The following is a 15126-nucleotide window of genomic DNA, read 5'->3' on the forward strand; positions in this document are numbered from 1 at the left end:
TGTTTAGGCAACAGTGGACAGCTAGTGCGTAGTTGTGATGAGAAATCCCTGTGGGTGTAGAATGTCCCAAAAGTAACAATTTAGAGGGCTCATGGGGTAGAGGGAGTCCATGGGAGAAGGAAGCGAGACAAGCCTTAAGTAATATTCAAATGGCTGTCCTGACCAGTTGCAAAGAAAGTGGATGGATGGATGGAGTGACCTGTTCTGGAACTGGGCAAGTGTTGATATCACTCTACCTGTTAAACAAGTCAGAATTATGTACAAGTAAATCTAGAGGGGCAGGAGATTTTTTTTTTCTTTTTTAATTCCCAAGCAATTTTATTTTAACTTGGATAGAACTCTAGGAGACATTTCTGTTACTTCAAGCAAGAAAAGTAATGTTAGGCAACTGAAAACTTATTTCTAAGTCAAATCAACTGCAACTAGGAGGTCTGTTTAATTATAACACATTTTATTTTATAGCGCCTTTCCCATTAAAAGCAAAGTGCTTGTGGTAGGTGCTGCCTGGCAGTTGCAGAAAAGAGAGACTTTGGCAGCTAACGTGTGATTTTGTTTTAAATTGTGTGTGCAGACTGAATTTGTAATAAACATTTTTTTCTGCAGTATAAAACCTATCACACTTCATTTTACTCATAAAATAAAACACAATCAAGCATTTTCTGCTGCTGCTTACACTGAGGAAGGTTTATACTGTATGAAAGTAATTTTATTAAATTTGACAAATACATCCATTTTCTCTTTAAACATTTTCAGGAATTCTATGTTTGGTCAACAGATAGGTTCATGAATAAAATATTTATTCAAATACATGGACTTCCTTCATAATGACTTCTAAATACTGTAATAAGGGGACTGCAAATATTTGCTTAGTTCTGGAAAATTAGTAACACTTACACAAAATTGAAACTGCCCCTGAAGAACCCACAAAAAATATATACATTTGTTAATGTAGCATTTTCTCATTACTCTTTAATGTCAGCTGAATGATGGGCTTGCAGATTTGCTTCATTTGCAGATTGTTTTCCTTTAAGTGACTTGTATTGCTCTTTCAATGCCATTAAGGATAATGAAGTTGTTTATTTGGCGCCAGGTCTCTTTTTTTATTTTATTGTTTTATGTTATTCATGGGTGTAAGTTACACTTGGTTAAAATCCATTGTCCTTGAAACAATTGTAAAATGATTTCCTTAATAACTGGGCATTCAATGTGAAGAGCGGCAGTGGGAATGGGAGCGGGAATGCAGTATTTTAATTAACAGATGGGATACCATCAGCTCCCCCTTCCCTCATCCCCCAAACATATCATGTTTTCTTCACACATCTGCTGCAGTGGATTTGTCATCACAGTTGTCAATAGGGGAGGCCTTTGGTTATTTAAACTGGCTGACAAAGGTCAGCGGCAGTTAGTACAGTGTACTTACATTGATTTTTAAAATGTAAGTAGTGGTCCCCTTTGTGGGTCCATATTCTGTTTGTCTTTATCTTTGTTGATGATTACTACTGAAAAACAAAATGAATGGAACAAAGAGGTGATAGGATGGGATTACATGCAGGCACTGTCTCATTAATGTGTAGATGGTGTTAATGTCTGTTATATTTACAACACTATGTTATGTCCAGAAATCTTTAAAGACGATCAGGTTTGAATGGAGTTGCTTGTTTTCGTAATTTGTTTTGGTGATATCAAAAGTAATTTTGCGTTAGGATACTGAACTACAAAAGAAAACAACTTGTTTCTGTCATTTTTCCTTCTTCTATTTCACATTTCTGTCTTGCTATCATCCTCATTATCTGACCAGCCTTAATTCACACTTGAGGTGCTCTTGTGCACTTCTTTTCAACTTTAAGCTCAGTACATGATAATGGGGACCAGATATTATTACACCCTGGTGGGTTTTGTTAACTATCACTTTTCTCTCTTTCAATGACCATTGCTATGCTTTCCGATGCCAAATATTTTTTGCACCTGACATCGACTTAAAGTGCTGGATATCCTGAACATTCCAAGACTTCCTTCCCCATACCTTCCCCATACCTTACAATTATGTTTTTTAGTTTTCCCCCTTGGATTTGTTGTTACTATTTATGAAACTGTAGCTACCACTATGCCAGTCTCCCATGACAAATACAATTAATCTGGGTGCCCAGTATCTTTTCTTTGAAAGCTATTGGATTAAAACCTTTTACCAGCACAAAACTCTGGACAGATACGTTGAACTAGGCATTCCCTGCTACGACTCTGTCAGTGATAGTAGTCTCCCTGACCTGACCTGACCTGTTTCTGCTCAATCTCAGATGTCCTTTGAGATTTTTGTCCTCATTCTGAACAAGTATTTATGCTTCTGTTAATGGTCACACCATGGGACTGGTCTACCAATGATGAATAAAAGTGACAGATAAAATTGCGTCTAATAAATTAAGTAAGACATTCTCATCTCCAGTATACACTTATTTAGTGTTGTGTGTAGTAGTAAATACCAATGAGAAAACATTTCTACAATTTAGTGTAGCTTTTCTTTAGGTTTGTACAATTAAACGTGTAGTGAGCGAAAGTTTAAATGTATTGTAGCAAAATCCCATTAAAGTCTTTGCAACTCACAGGCTGCAGGAACATAGAATCCAGCATTATTCTTTCATAAAATTCATTCCGAATGACTAAGTATTGATTGAGACAGGAAGATTTTCACAAGTCCCCTTACATGGCCCTGTTGTATCCTACCTCGAAACTAGAGAATAGATTGCATGAGAAAAAACATTCAAACACCTGTTCTTCACTTTATAGTTCATTGCCACCATCTTCCTAACTTGCTTATCCAGGGCAGGTTTGTGGGGCAGCTGCAGCCTATCCCAGCAAGCATAGGGCACAAGGCAGGAAAAATCCCTGGGCGGAGCACCAGTCCACCTCAGCGCCACGGTGTGTCATTTTCATCTAAATTATTGTTTACATCAAAATGCATTCAGCAAGTATTTACAAGCCATAGCAGGTTTTTTCTGAAGTGAGGCCAAGGCCACAGATGGTCTTAACCAGACGTGAAGCCCTGTAACATGCCAGTCCATAAATGGCCAGGGAGCACATAGAGCCAGTGGTGTAAGATCTTTGCAGATTACAGATGCAGCAGTTCAGAATGGCTGATTTTTAATTTATACTGCTCAATGGTGCACCTTCCCATATTACCAGAGTAAAATAAATTCTAACTTTGTTTGCTAGTTTCACTTCCACTATGTAAGGCCCACAACTTTTACATTTAACAAGTATGCCAAAATCATTGTTTTTATGTATTTTTAATCAATGAAAATAAGTAGAAAGCTGGATATTAAAACTATTTTTATCGTTTTATGTTCAAGAAACGTAGGAAATGCCATTTCTTACCATAACAGTATGGGTATTGTGTTAAACACCAACCATTTCTCTGTAAGCCACTTAAATTCTTAATGCATCAAGGTCTGCAGAGGCCAGTTTTAAAATGAACTGGCTGTCCTAATTTCTGCAATTCAAAGATTTCATCTGCTGCTTTGTGCATTCCATGCACACAGTGCTGTCACTTTATATCATTAAAGCCTAAAGCTGATATGCTTTCAAAAATATTTAATAAAAATAATGTTTTTTCCAATATAGGTCCAATGAATTTTCATCAGGTAACTAATTATATTAAATATATCTAAAATATTTTAATAAAATCAGTTGGACTGGTCAGGCAGACAGGTTGTAAAGTTGTATTTCACTTTGTCCTGCTGACTTGCACCCAAGTGCCACCTAAAATGTTCCCCTTATTTATTTTTTGGATATTTTGCATTTTCAGTAGACTCATTATACTGTACTTTACTTATACTGTATCCATTTTTCAAATTTTAAATTAGAGTTTACTGTACAATATTAAAACGGTACCTTTACTAGTGTTCTTTATTTCTGACAGCCACATTCTCTTGCCCAAACACCAAACCAGTGACATATACAGATTGTCAGGCACTAGAGAAGACTTAAATTGACCTTTAATGCTTCCCAATGTGCAATCAGCTGCTAAAGACGCACAAAGCAGCACATTATCAGTCAGAGCCTGAAACTTAATTCATAAGTTGTGTGTATATTTTAAGGACATTGCATTGCATCTGACACCTGAAACTTGGCTATTTCTGTATCTTTTACTAGTAAAAACAGTAGAAGCCACAACCATTTTTCACTTTTTACATTTTTTTTTTATTTTTTACTTTTTTTTAGCAAGATTAACATTGAAAGGCTGATCAGTTGATTTAGGTAAAAAAAGAGAGTTTTGATATGCAAATAATCTATTTCTCAGATTGTAGAAAAATTGTAATGATTAAATATAGCCGTATGTTGTAAAATATAATTTATGCAATTATCCTAATAATAAATTAAGTATTTATGTTTTGAATAATTTATTTTTCAAAATATACTGTTTTACTTCCATCTAAATGGAAGTTTGGTGATGGGGTAAAAACTTTGCTATTGAGTTAAGTTCAGATTCTGATTCTATCATGTTCAAAAACATTAAGAAAAGTTACAGTAATTTTAGAATGGTGTTTGTGTGTGGGTCTTTGGAAAACTTAAATTGATTTTCATGACTTAAAAATACAATTGTGGTCATTTTTTTTTTTTCCTTGATGGGGTTCGTAGAGCACTTGAATGACTAAATCCCAATAAAGATTTGAACATTTAAAAAAAAAAAAAAAGTTGTTTCTGAGATAACCTTCCTAAACACTGAGATTTTGTATATCAGTAATGTCCGTAAAAATTGGCGTGTCTTCTTCAAACAAGTTGCATTATATTTACCTTGTCTTGTGCTTCAGACCTATTGTTTTTTATCTAGTTTGGTTCAGTACTTAAACACATATCCATCAGAAACTTTTTGACCTATGTCAATTTTACTACCTTTGTAGAAATTGGCTTATATATATATATATATATATATATATATATATATATATATACATACATACATACATACATACAGTTAGGTCCATAAATATTTGGACAGAGACAACTTTTTTCTAATTTTGGTTCTGTACATTACCACAATGAATTTTAAATGAAACAACTCAGATGCAGTTGAAGTGCAGACTTTCAGCTTTAATTCAGTGGGATGAACAAAACGATTACATAAAAATGTGAGGCAACTAAAGCATTTTTTTAACACAATCCCTTCATTTCAGGGGCTCAAAAGTAATTGGACAAATTATATAACTGGAAATAAAATGTTCATTTCTAATACTTGGTTGAAAACCCTTTGCCGGCAATGACAGCCTGAAGTCTTGAACTCATGGACATCACCAGATGCTGGGTTTCCTCCTTTTTAATGTTCTGCCAGGCCTTTACTGCAGCGGCTTTCAGTTGCTGTTTGTTTGTGGACCTTTCTGTCTGAAGTTTAGTCTTCAACAAGTGAAATGCATGCTTAGTTAGGTTAAGATCAGGTGACTGACTTGGCCATTCAAGAATTTTCCACTTCTTTGCTTTAATAAACTCCTGGGTTGCTTTGGCTGTATGTTTTGGGTCATTGTCCAGCTGTATCATGAAACGCCGCCCAATCAATTTGACTGCATTTAGCTGGATTTGAGCAGACAGTATGTCTCTGAACACCTCAGAATTCATTCGGCTGCTTCTGTCCTGTGTCACATCATCAATAAACACTAGTGTCCCAGTGCCACTGGCAGCCATGCACGCCCAAGCCATCACACTGTCTCCACCGTGTTTTACAGATGATGTGGTATGCTTTGGATAATGAGCTGTTCCACACCTTCTCCTTACTTTTTTCTTGCCATCATTCTAGTAGAGGTTGATCTTGGTTTCATCTGTCCAAAGAATGTTTTTCCAGAACTGTGCTGGCTTTTTTAGATGTTCTTTAGCAAAGTCCAATCTAGCCTTTCTATTCTTGAGGCTTATGAGTGGCTTGCACCTTACAGTGCACCCTCTGTATTTACTTTCATGTAGTCTTCTCTTTATGGTAGACTTGGATATCGATATGCCTACCCCCTGAAGAGTGTTGTTCACTTGGTTGGCTGTTGTGAAGGGGTTTCTCTTCACCATGGAAATGATTCTGCGATCATCCACCACTGTTGTCTTCCGTGGACGTCCAGGTCTTTTTGCGTTGATGAGTTCACCAGTGCTTGCTTTCTTTCTCAGGATGTACCAAACTGTAGATTTTGCCACTTGTAATATTGTAGCAATTTCTCGGATGGGTTTTTTCTGTTTTCGCAGCTTAAGGATGGCTTCTTTCACCTGCATGGAGAGCTCCTTTGACTGCATGTTGTCTGTTCACAGCAAAATCTTCCACATGCAAGCACCACACCTCAAATCAACTCCAGGCCTTTTATCTGCTTAATTGATAATGACATAAGAACGGACTTGCCCATGAAATAGCCTTTGAGTCAATTGTCCAATTACTTTTGAGCCCCTGAAATGAAGGGGATTGTGTTAAAAAAATGCTTTAGTTGCCTCACATTTTTATGCAATCGTTTTGTTCACCCCACTGAATTAAAGCTGAAAGTCTGCACTTCAACTGCATCTGAGTTGTTTCATTTAAAATTCATTGTGGTAATGTACAGAACCAAAATTAGAAAAAAGTTGTCTCTTTCCAAATATTTATGGACCTAACTGTGTGTATGTATATATTTATATATATAAATAGTATAATATATATATATAGTGTGGAATAGGTGACCTGGACACAGACAGGCAGACACGTTCCAATCCATCACCACACGTTTATTTACAAAGTCTACTATATACAAGTCCTTACGTGCACCAATCACAATCCCCACAGTCTCCCAGAGTCCTGGCTCCTTCAGCCTTCTCTCTCTTCTCCACACAATACACTCGGGCCTCTCCTCGCCCCCTCTGCACCGGCCTTGTCCACCTCCTACCCGACTCCAGCCTTGATTGCAGGGCGGCGGCTCCTTAAATAGGCGGCTGATTGCGTGCCGCACCCAGCCACCTGCGACAATAGTCTCTTACATTTTTTTCTCGTGCTCAGGTCTATTGATTCACAAACTTTTTGCATGAGTAATATTTGAGATACATGATTTATTTAGGTATACATTTACACACAGATGGAGGTGCACCCAAGCACAAATTTACACACACACACTCAAAGAAATATATTCAGTTAAGTGAAGATAGCTAGACCAATCCCAATTCTGGTTGTGTCGCACCAGAAAACTGAAAGTGAAGAGGAAGTTGGAAGAATGCAGGAGGGCTTTGGAAGATTAGAGGCCTGAAGATAAATAGGATGAAGACAGAATTTATGAGGTTTAATGATGATCAGGATTCAAATGTTAGCCTACAGGGAGATCTTTTGAAAAGAGTGGATACATTCAAACATTAGGATCTATGATAGCCGAGATGGAAAACTTGATGCAGATGATAACCCATAGAGTGTAGTGTGGATGGAACAGTTGGAAGAAAGTATCGGGATTATTAACCGATCGAAGAATTAAGGCAAAGATTAAAGGTAAGGTTTTTAAGACAGTTTTAAGACCAGCAATGATATATGGAGCTGAGAAATGAACAGTAAAGGAAGTGCAGTAGAAGATGTTAAATGTGGCAGAAATGAGAATGTTGAGATGAATGTGTGGACAGAAATTAGGGTTAGAAGTTAGGGTTAAACAGAATTAGAAATGAGAAAATCAGAAGTACAACAAAAATAGGAGAGATATCTAAGAAAGCACAGGAAAGTACAAGTACAAACCTCTTCATAGTAACCAAAAAACATAACATGCACATCTTTGAGATTTTGGTGTTAAACTGTAACACACAAAGAAAACCCCTTTGGCACATGGCGAGAACGCTGAATTTTCACACCAACTTAGCCAAGTTTTGAACCCATAAACCACAGCATTAAAGAAAATGCAATAATAAATATGTTATATATAAAAAAAAAAAAGTAAATTTTGCAGTCTCACTGTGAAGGTATATTTTTGATTCCTTCATTGTATTCTTAATGTCTCTACAGGCAATGTTGCCACATCTGTAACACAAGGAACTTGAAATAAGCACCTGTCATCATTAATGACAGTCAGGATGCAGTTTTCTCTAGAGGTCCACAATGAGTTCAGTCATCTGACGATATTCAGGAGCTAAGAGGATCTGGGGAGAGCCTACTTCAGACCATTAAACACGTCTCCTTTTATTTTTGTCCATACCTCATCCATTCAATAAACTAGAAACAGAAGCCAGATACCCCACTGTCTAATCTCACATGAAAATGATCCTCCGGTAGCCTTTTATTTCATTAATAATAAAATTACTTAATATTTTTCTTGGTTAATTTCATTTTGCTTTGCATATACTAGGTCTGCATATAAAACTCATCTATTTAGGAAGACTTTTAACTTAACATTCTGCTCTTTCTTTCAGTTTACCTCTCTTTCCAGGCGCACAAATTAGGTTATTTGTTGGGTTTTTCTTTTAGTATTGAATTTAGTATTTTACTCTGGTTTATTGTCCTTTATTCTATTTAATGCTTTGTTATCTGTTTCATTGTTCTATTCAGGAAAACATTTGTATCCAATGTTACATATACCCTGCTTTATTTTTTTTCTTTCTAAGACTCTGTGAAGTGCCTTGAGCATGGGAAAGGTGCTATATAGATAAAATGTATTATTATTATTATTATTTTATACAGTATGCCGATAACATTCCTGACTCTGTTTGTCTCTGCCTTTCTAAATAACAGCTTACATGTAAGTACTGTAAATATTACATTTTATATTAGACTTTTACTTGCAACATGTTGTCAAGAATTTTATGTGTATTGCAAAGCCAGTAACACTGCAGGACTCAAGCCACACAATTGAAAATTCTCATGGTTTCATTCCACTAGCACCAATTCAAGTCACATATAACACACTTATGAACTTTGTTTTTAGGAATACATTAGCACTACTGGCATTTATTTTGAACACTCTGTACTTTAATGTATCACAGTGTTTCTATTTCTAGACGCGCTATTAAAATCTAAAATGTGTTAACATTCTCTTGGAAAACTGTGTATGTATGTGTGTAAATATATATACACACACACACACATAAACACATTTGTTTCTTTCCTGTGTTGCATCATTGATATGATAATATGACTAAAAACATTGAAGGCTGCATTCCTAGAACCCTTATTGTTCCTTTCTGTGTGACTGCGGTCCGTACTGCAAGTGTCTACAGTATCGCCTCTTCAGATGCCAAGTGTTCGCTCTTACATGGATTTCCTCCGTCTCGCCCCCTTGGTTAAACAATTTTCCACAACTGATGCGCTGGAACGCTGCAGGATGTGGGATTTTCTTTCTCATTAAGCAGCATCTATCAGATATGACAAACCAACTGTGATTTAGCCCATTCCCATAAACTAATATTCCTAGCTACATGTTGTTAATGACTTTGGTCATTTAGGTGCTGCATAGCTGGGCAGTTAACTGAAACAGGAAACACATTTCTTTTTTCTGTTTTTCTCAGATATGCCGATGTCTGATTTACATTAAGCAATATAATTTCTTGAAGGGTAATTAGAGTGCCCTTAATTGAGCCTATAATCTCAGTTGGACATGTGCCTGGTTACCATGGGGAAACTTAGCAGACCTCCTCCCTGTCTAATGGCACTCAAATGTATGTGGGCTGGTACTAATAAGAGCAGCAGATCATTGGGCTCTCGGGGGAATTCTGGTCTGTGCTCTTTGGAGCCTGCCATCCCTTGTGTCTGTTTCAAACAGGTTAAGCATTTTTAGAAACATCTTATCCCCTGTGCGTAAATTCTCCCTGAAGTGTCACAGTGGCATTTGCAAGGTCTATGGGAATTACTTTGTTTTTTGACATTTTGTAAAAAGATTATTCTTCAAACTGAATCATTTTTGTCTTATTTCAGAGCATCCTATAGTATAGGATGCACTTCTTCTGAATGTGTGTGCTTTTATATCTCCTCACATGTTTAAATAGGATAAAGTAGTGGTAAACAACAGCAAAACTAGCTTAGGTAAAGCTGACGTCCCATTTCTAGTGGATTCCTTTGTTCTGTATTCACAGCTTGCAGTAAGCCTTGGGTACTCCATTTTAATCATCTTATGTTTTTCTTAATCCATCATGTTTTTTGATTGCATTTAGACACTCTATAATTATTTTATGCTGGTTTCCGGAGAAACAAATATAAAGAATGGTATTTGTCTTCATGCTCATCAGAGGTCACAGGGCTAGCTAGCAACAAGACTCAACACACAAATGACAATTTGATTTTTATATTGTGGATTTCAAACCATCATACTGCTGAACAGACCACTAAACACAAAACTCTAACCTGAGACATAAAAACAAAATATGTACTAAAATACTGAATGTGAACAGCGTTACTGGGAGGAGCACAGTGTGAAGAGCCTTTATGTATCTGGAAGAAATACAAGGAAAGCTTTCATTCATTTAAGGACACTGCTCTCCTTGACGTATTCAACATGGCGAACCTGTCTCACAGGAAACATCCAGGCTTAGTGCTTGATTAAGGATTAATTAGAAGTGATGGCCGATTTTTCTTTTGTTATGTAATGGTGCTAGTGTTCATCACTTTAAGAGTTTTTTTTTTTTAAATACATTTGCAAAAAAATTCAAAAAATTTTTTTTCTCTCTGTCATTCTGGGGGTATTGAGTGCTTCTTGATGAGGGAAGAAATGAATTTAAAGAAACACCAAAGTTGTTCCAGTTCAAAGGGTAATAATGCTGTGTCTCATTTCATTTGCTAATTGCTGTTTCCCTGCCATTATCACTGTAATTTGCAACTTTCTACAGTGTAATATTGTCCAAGTAGTATTTCAGAGGGTGTAGTAACACAGTCTGTTCCAACCCCACTTTAAGACAGACAGGGTTTTTAAGTAATCAGCAGAAATTGGGACACTTGTGCAAATTGTTTGCTTCAAGTGGCAAGGCTTAATTTCTTTAACTGCTGCTCAACATCTGTAGGGTTTGACCTATTCATTGTTCCCTAAAGAAGGCCTACTTGTAATATTTTGTAATTTCCTTTTTTTTGGTTTTTGCTAACCTAAACTTTAAATTATACATCTGGCAGTTTACTGCTTACCTTTTTACCATTTTAGGTGTTTCATTGCATTTCAGCTGTTTAAATTTGAAGAAAAACTGAGGTATTCTAAAACTCTTTACTGGTAGTGTAACTTCAACCAATGTACATAGAACTTTTTTGTACAGAATAGAGGGGGATTCATCAAACATTCCAGATTTTGGCCACTGTCATGCTGTAGTTAACAGTCAGGGTTTTGTGTCCCCCTTTACTTGATCGTTGACAGTGCCTTTTCTGAGGAGCTGCAGATTTTATAGTCGTGGACTATCTTAAAGACAGACCTCAGTATGTGCGTCTTGGGAACTGCACGTCTGACATTGTGGTCAGCAACACAGGAGCGCCACAAGGGACTGTACTTTCTCCGGTCCTGTTCAGCCTATATACATCGGACTTCCAATACAACTCGGAGTCCTGCCATGTGCAAAAGTTCGCTGATGACACTGCTATCGTGGGCTGTATCAGGAATGGGCTGGAGGAGGAGTATAGGGACCTAATCAATGACTTTGTTAAATGGTCCGACTCAAACCACCTACACCTGAACACCAGCAAAACCAAGGAGCTGGTGGTGGATTTTAGGAGGCCCAGACCCCTCATAGACCCAGTGATCATCAAAGGTGACTGTGTGCAGATGGTGCAGACCTATAAATATCTGGGAGTGCAGCTGGATGATAAATTAGACTGGACTGCCAATACTGATGCGCTGTGCAAGAAAGGACAAAGCCGGTTATACTTCCTTAGAAGGCTGGCTTCCTTCAACATCTGCAATAAGATGCTGCAGATGTTCTATCAAACAGTTGTGGCGAGCGCCCTCTTCTACGCAGTGGTGTGCTGGGGAGGCAGCATTAAGAGGAAAGACGCCTCACGCCTGGACAAACTGGTGAGGAAGGCAGGCTCTATTGTTGGCATGGAGCTGGACAGTTTAACATCTGTGGCAGAGCGAAGGGCGCTCAGCAGGCTCCTATCAATTATGGAGAATCCACTGCATCCACTAAATAATGTCATCTCCAGACAGAAGAGCAGCTTCAGTGACAGACTGCTGTCACTGTCCTGCTCCACAGACAGATTGAGGAGATCGTTCCTCCCCCAAACTATGCAACTCTTTAATTCCACCAGGGGGGGTAAACGTTAATATTTAACATTATACATAGTTATTGTCTGTTTTTTTCACCTGTATTATTATCATTCTTTAATTTAATATTATTTATTGTATCAGTATGCTGCTGCTGAAGAATGTGAATTTCCCATTGGGATTAATAAAGTATCTATCTATCTATCTATCTATCTATCTATCTATCTATCTATCTATCTATCTATCTATCTATCTATCTATCTATCTATCTATCTATCTATCTATCTATCTATCTATCTATCTATCTATCTATCTATCTATCTATCTATCTATCTATCTATCTATCTATCTATCTATCTATCTATCTATCTATTTAGACCTTGTTTCTTGTCAGCCTTGGTCCATTAGTGAAGAATGACAATAATCTCTCATTGAATTTGCAGTTTTCAAAAATAGCTGAACACTTTTCCCTTCAGAATTGCTGTAATTTCTGAAGTCTGATAACCTAACGTCCCCTAATCTGACTGCTCATGCTGTTTCATTACCTTTAACCTATCATCAAGCCTGTCATTCCTATTTAGAATATGTCATTAGTATGGTTTCATCCTTGGTTTTCTTTAACGTCTGGAATACCTCATTGGCCAGCAGTAATGAAGTTATTTAACACATGTGTGACTCTCTCACTTTTCTGTATAATTTGTAAGCCACTTTGAAACAACAGTTAGTTGCATAAATGAATAAAGCTTTAACAAAATACTACAGTAGTTTATATTGAATACTAGAATTGAAGCTATTAAAAATTAATATGTCCCAAAATACTTTTTAAATGTTTCTTAGCAACTTGAAGAAAAAAAAAAAATAAAAGCTTGGATGATTCTTTTGTTCATGTAATAACATTGGCCTGTGGTGAACTTCAACTAATTTTTTGCGGTATTTAGGCAAATGTTTTTTAATTATGGAAGTGTAGAATACCCAACTCCTACTTGTAGGTCTTACCAACCTTAAATTGATAGAACCACTCAGGCACATTAGAAAGATTGCAATGGTGCAGATGATACTCATGCTTTACAGTAATTGGCGTTTTAAGAACTAATTTAGCAGTGTAAGAGAAATTAAGCAAGTCATTACTGTACACTTCTAATGTAAATAACAAAATTCTGTAAAATCACTTCTTTTTCAAGCAATTAAATCCTAAGGGTGGCTTAATTAGAATCGCTGTGAATCAGTGTGCCACTGTATTTTCTTGTGAGAAGTTCCTATGATAGGTTTACAGCTTGTTGTTTGCAATTAGATATAATATGTGAAAAGAAAGAAAAAAATGTGGTCGATTATATAATACATTTTTGTTACAAGTCACCTTTATTAATATTTGTGACCATTATGTATAATGGAAAAAATAAATGGTCAATTTGCATTTAAATCTGTATATGTGTTTTAACCAAGAATTTAGACTCAAATAGCATTCCTTTGGTAGAAGTGTCATTAAAGCAAGTGGAATAAAATAGGATTTTGAATGGAAAACTAAGGAATGCAGTAAATTATAATGTATTTCAATATATAAGTGGCACCACATGGGGCACATAATATCGGGACAAATGAGATATTGTATTTGCTTAATCATAATTTATGTAGACAGTTATATTGGAACACAATCACTAAGTGGATGTTGTATTACTTGGCTGCTCTCTGAATCGGATGCAGTGTTACTCTACTAGCAGGCAAATTACTAACCTCAGTGCTTTGCTTATATTAAAATGTAGAAAGACACATTTTGATAATTCACTTTTGATGTTCAAATATTGAAAGATAGGGGAGTTTTGATTTGTTTTTCATATCCTCAGTTTTATAGTCCATTTCCTTACTTATGTGATTTTTTCACCCAGTGTTGTTGTTACTTGCTTTTAGAATTACTTTGAGATTTAATTTTTAGTGTTTTTATTGATTCAGAATTTGTGAAATGTTTTACTCATGAGCAGATGCTGTGTGGAAATTCTTTTGGAAATCACTGGAACATTTTTTTTTTCTTTTTAATTTTATCAGTAATCTTTGGCAGCTTAGGAAAAACAAAGGCTTCTTGAATTTTTCTTTCTGTGGACTAGTTTTGACGTTTACAGTGTTTACTGGATTCTCACTAGAGGTTAGGAGAAGAGGTGGAAGTTCTTTTTGCAAAGTGGGGAAGTAATTTATTTTAGTTATGTGCGTCAGTCAATGCTGCTACTTTAAATGATACCCATGACAGATGAGTGGAAGTGAGATTCCTCGTGGTGATTTTGAAAAGGAAGTCAATATGTCTGTTTCGTCTCACTGTACGCACTGCACTGCATTAGCTTTCCAGGTGGACTGTTTCATTTTTAATTATTGCATTGATTTTGTAAGTATATGACAGTGAATAAAATGAAAATCAATCAAGATGACAATCAGTACTGCATTTCAAAAGTTTTCATTTCATTTCAGTCCTAACACCCATTCTGAACCAAACATTGGGAGCTATATGAATATAAACAGTACAGTATATATTGAGACATTACAGTATATACTTTAAGAAGGCCATGTTGTTTATTTTGGAACAGTGTTAATACATTCCTGCCAAATTATCTTTGCAGAAAATGTTGCTTTTTGTAACTTTAAATGAAATAAGATATCCTTTTCCCGCTAATTTATGGAGGATTGTTTAGGAGTCTTCCATGTGAGTACAATCAGACCAGCAAATGAGCAATGTAATGTAAGATATCACAATAGGTTTTTCTTAGTTATATTGCTTTACAGGTGCAATTTAGAATAATGCTTTTAAATAATAATAATAATAATATTTTTTATTCATGTAGCACCTTTCATACAAGAAAATGAATAAATACTCATTGAAGAGATGTATTTTTAACAGGAGCTTAAATTAAATAATAGATTTTTCCTCACAAAGGAGGCCATAAAACAAAGCATTGCAATAGTCCAGACGGGTAGTGATGAAAGCATGAATGAGTGTTTCAGTATCCTTCACACT

The 15126-nt window shown here is 36.1% G+C and overlaps 1 protein-coding gene across 1 annotated transcript in view; it reads left to right on the forward strand.

Annotated features, from left to right (window-relative positions):
* enox2 (ecto-NOX disulfide-thiol exchanger 2) overlaps nucleotides 1-15126 on the forward strand; it is a 587323-nt gene that overhangs the window by 150095 nt on the left and 422102 nt on the right. The window lies entirely within an intron of this gene.

Source organism: Erpetoichthys calabaricus, chromosome 12, assembly GCF_900747795.2.
Source record: "Erpetoichthys calabaricus chromosome 12, fErpCal1.3, whole genome shotgun sequence".
NCBI classification, from domain to species: domain Eukaryota; kingdom Metazoa; phylum Chordata; class Cladistia; order Polypteriformes; family Polypteridae; genus Erpetoichthys; species Erpetoichthys calabaricus.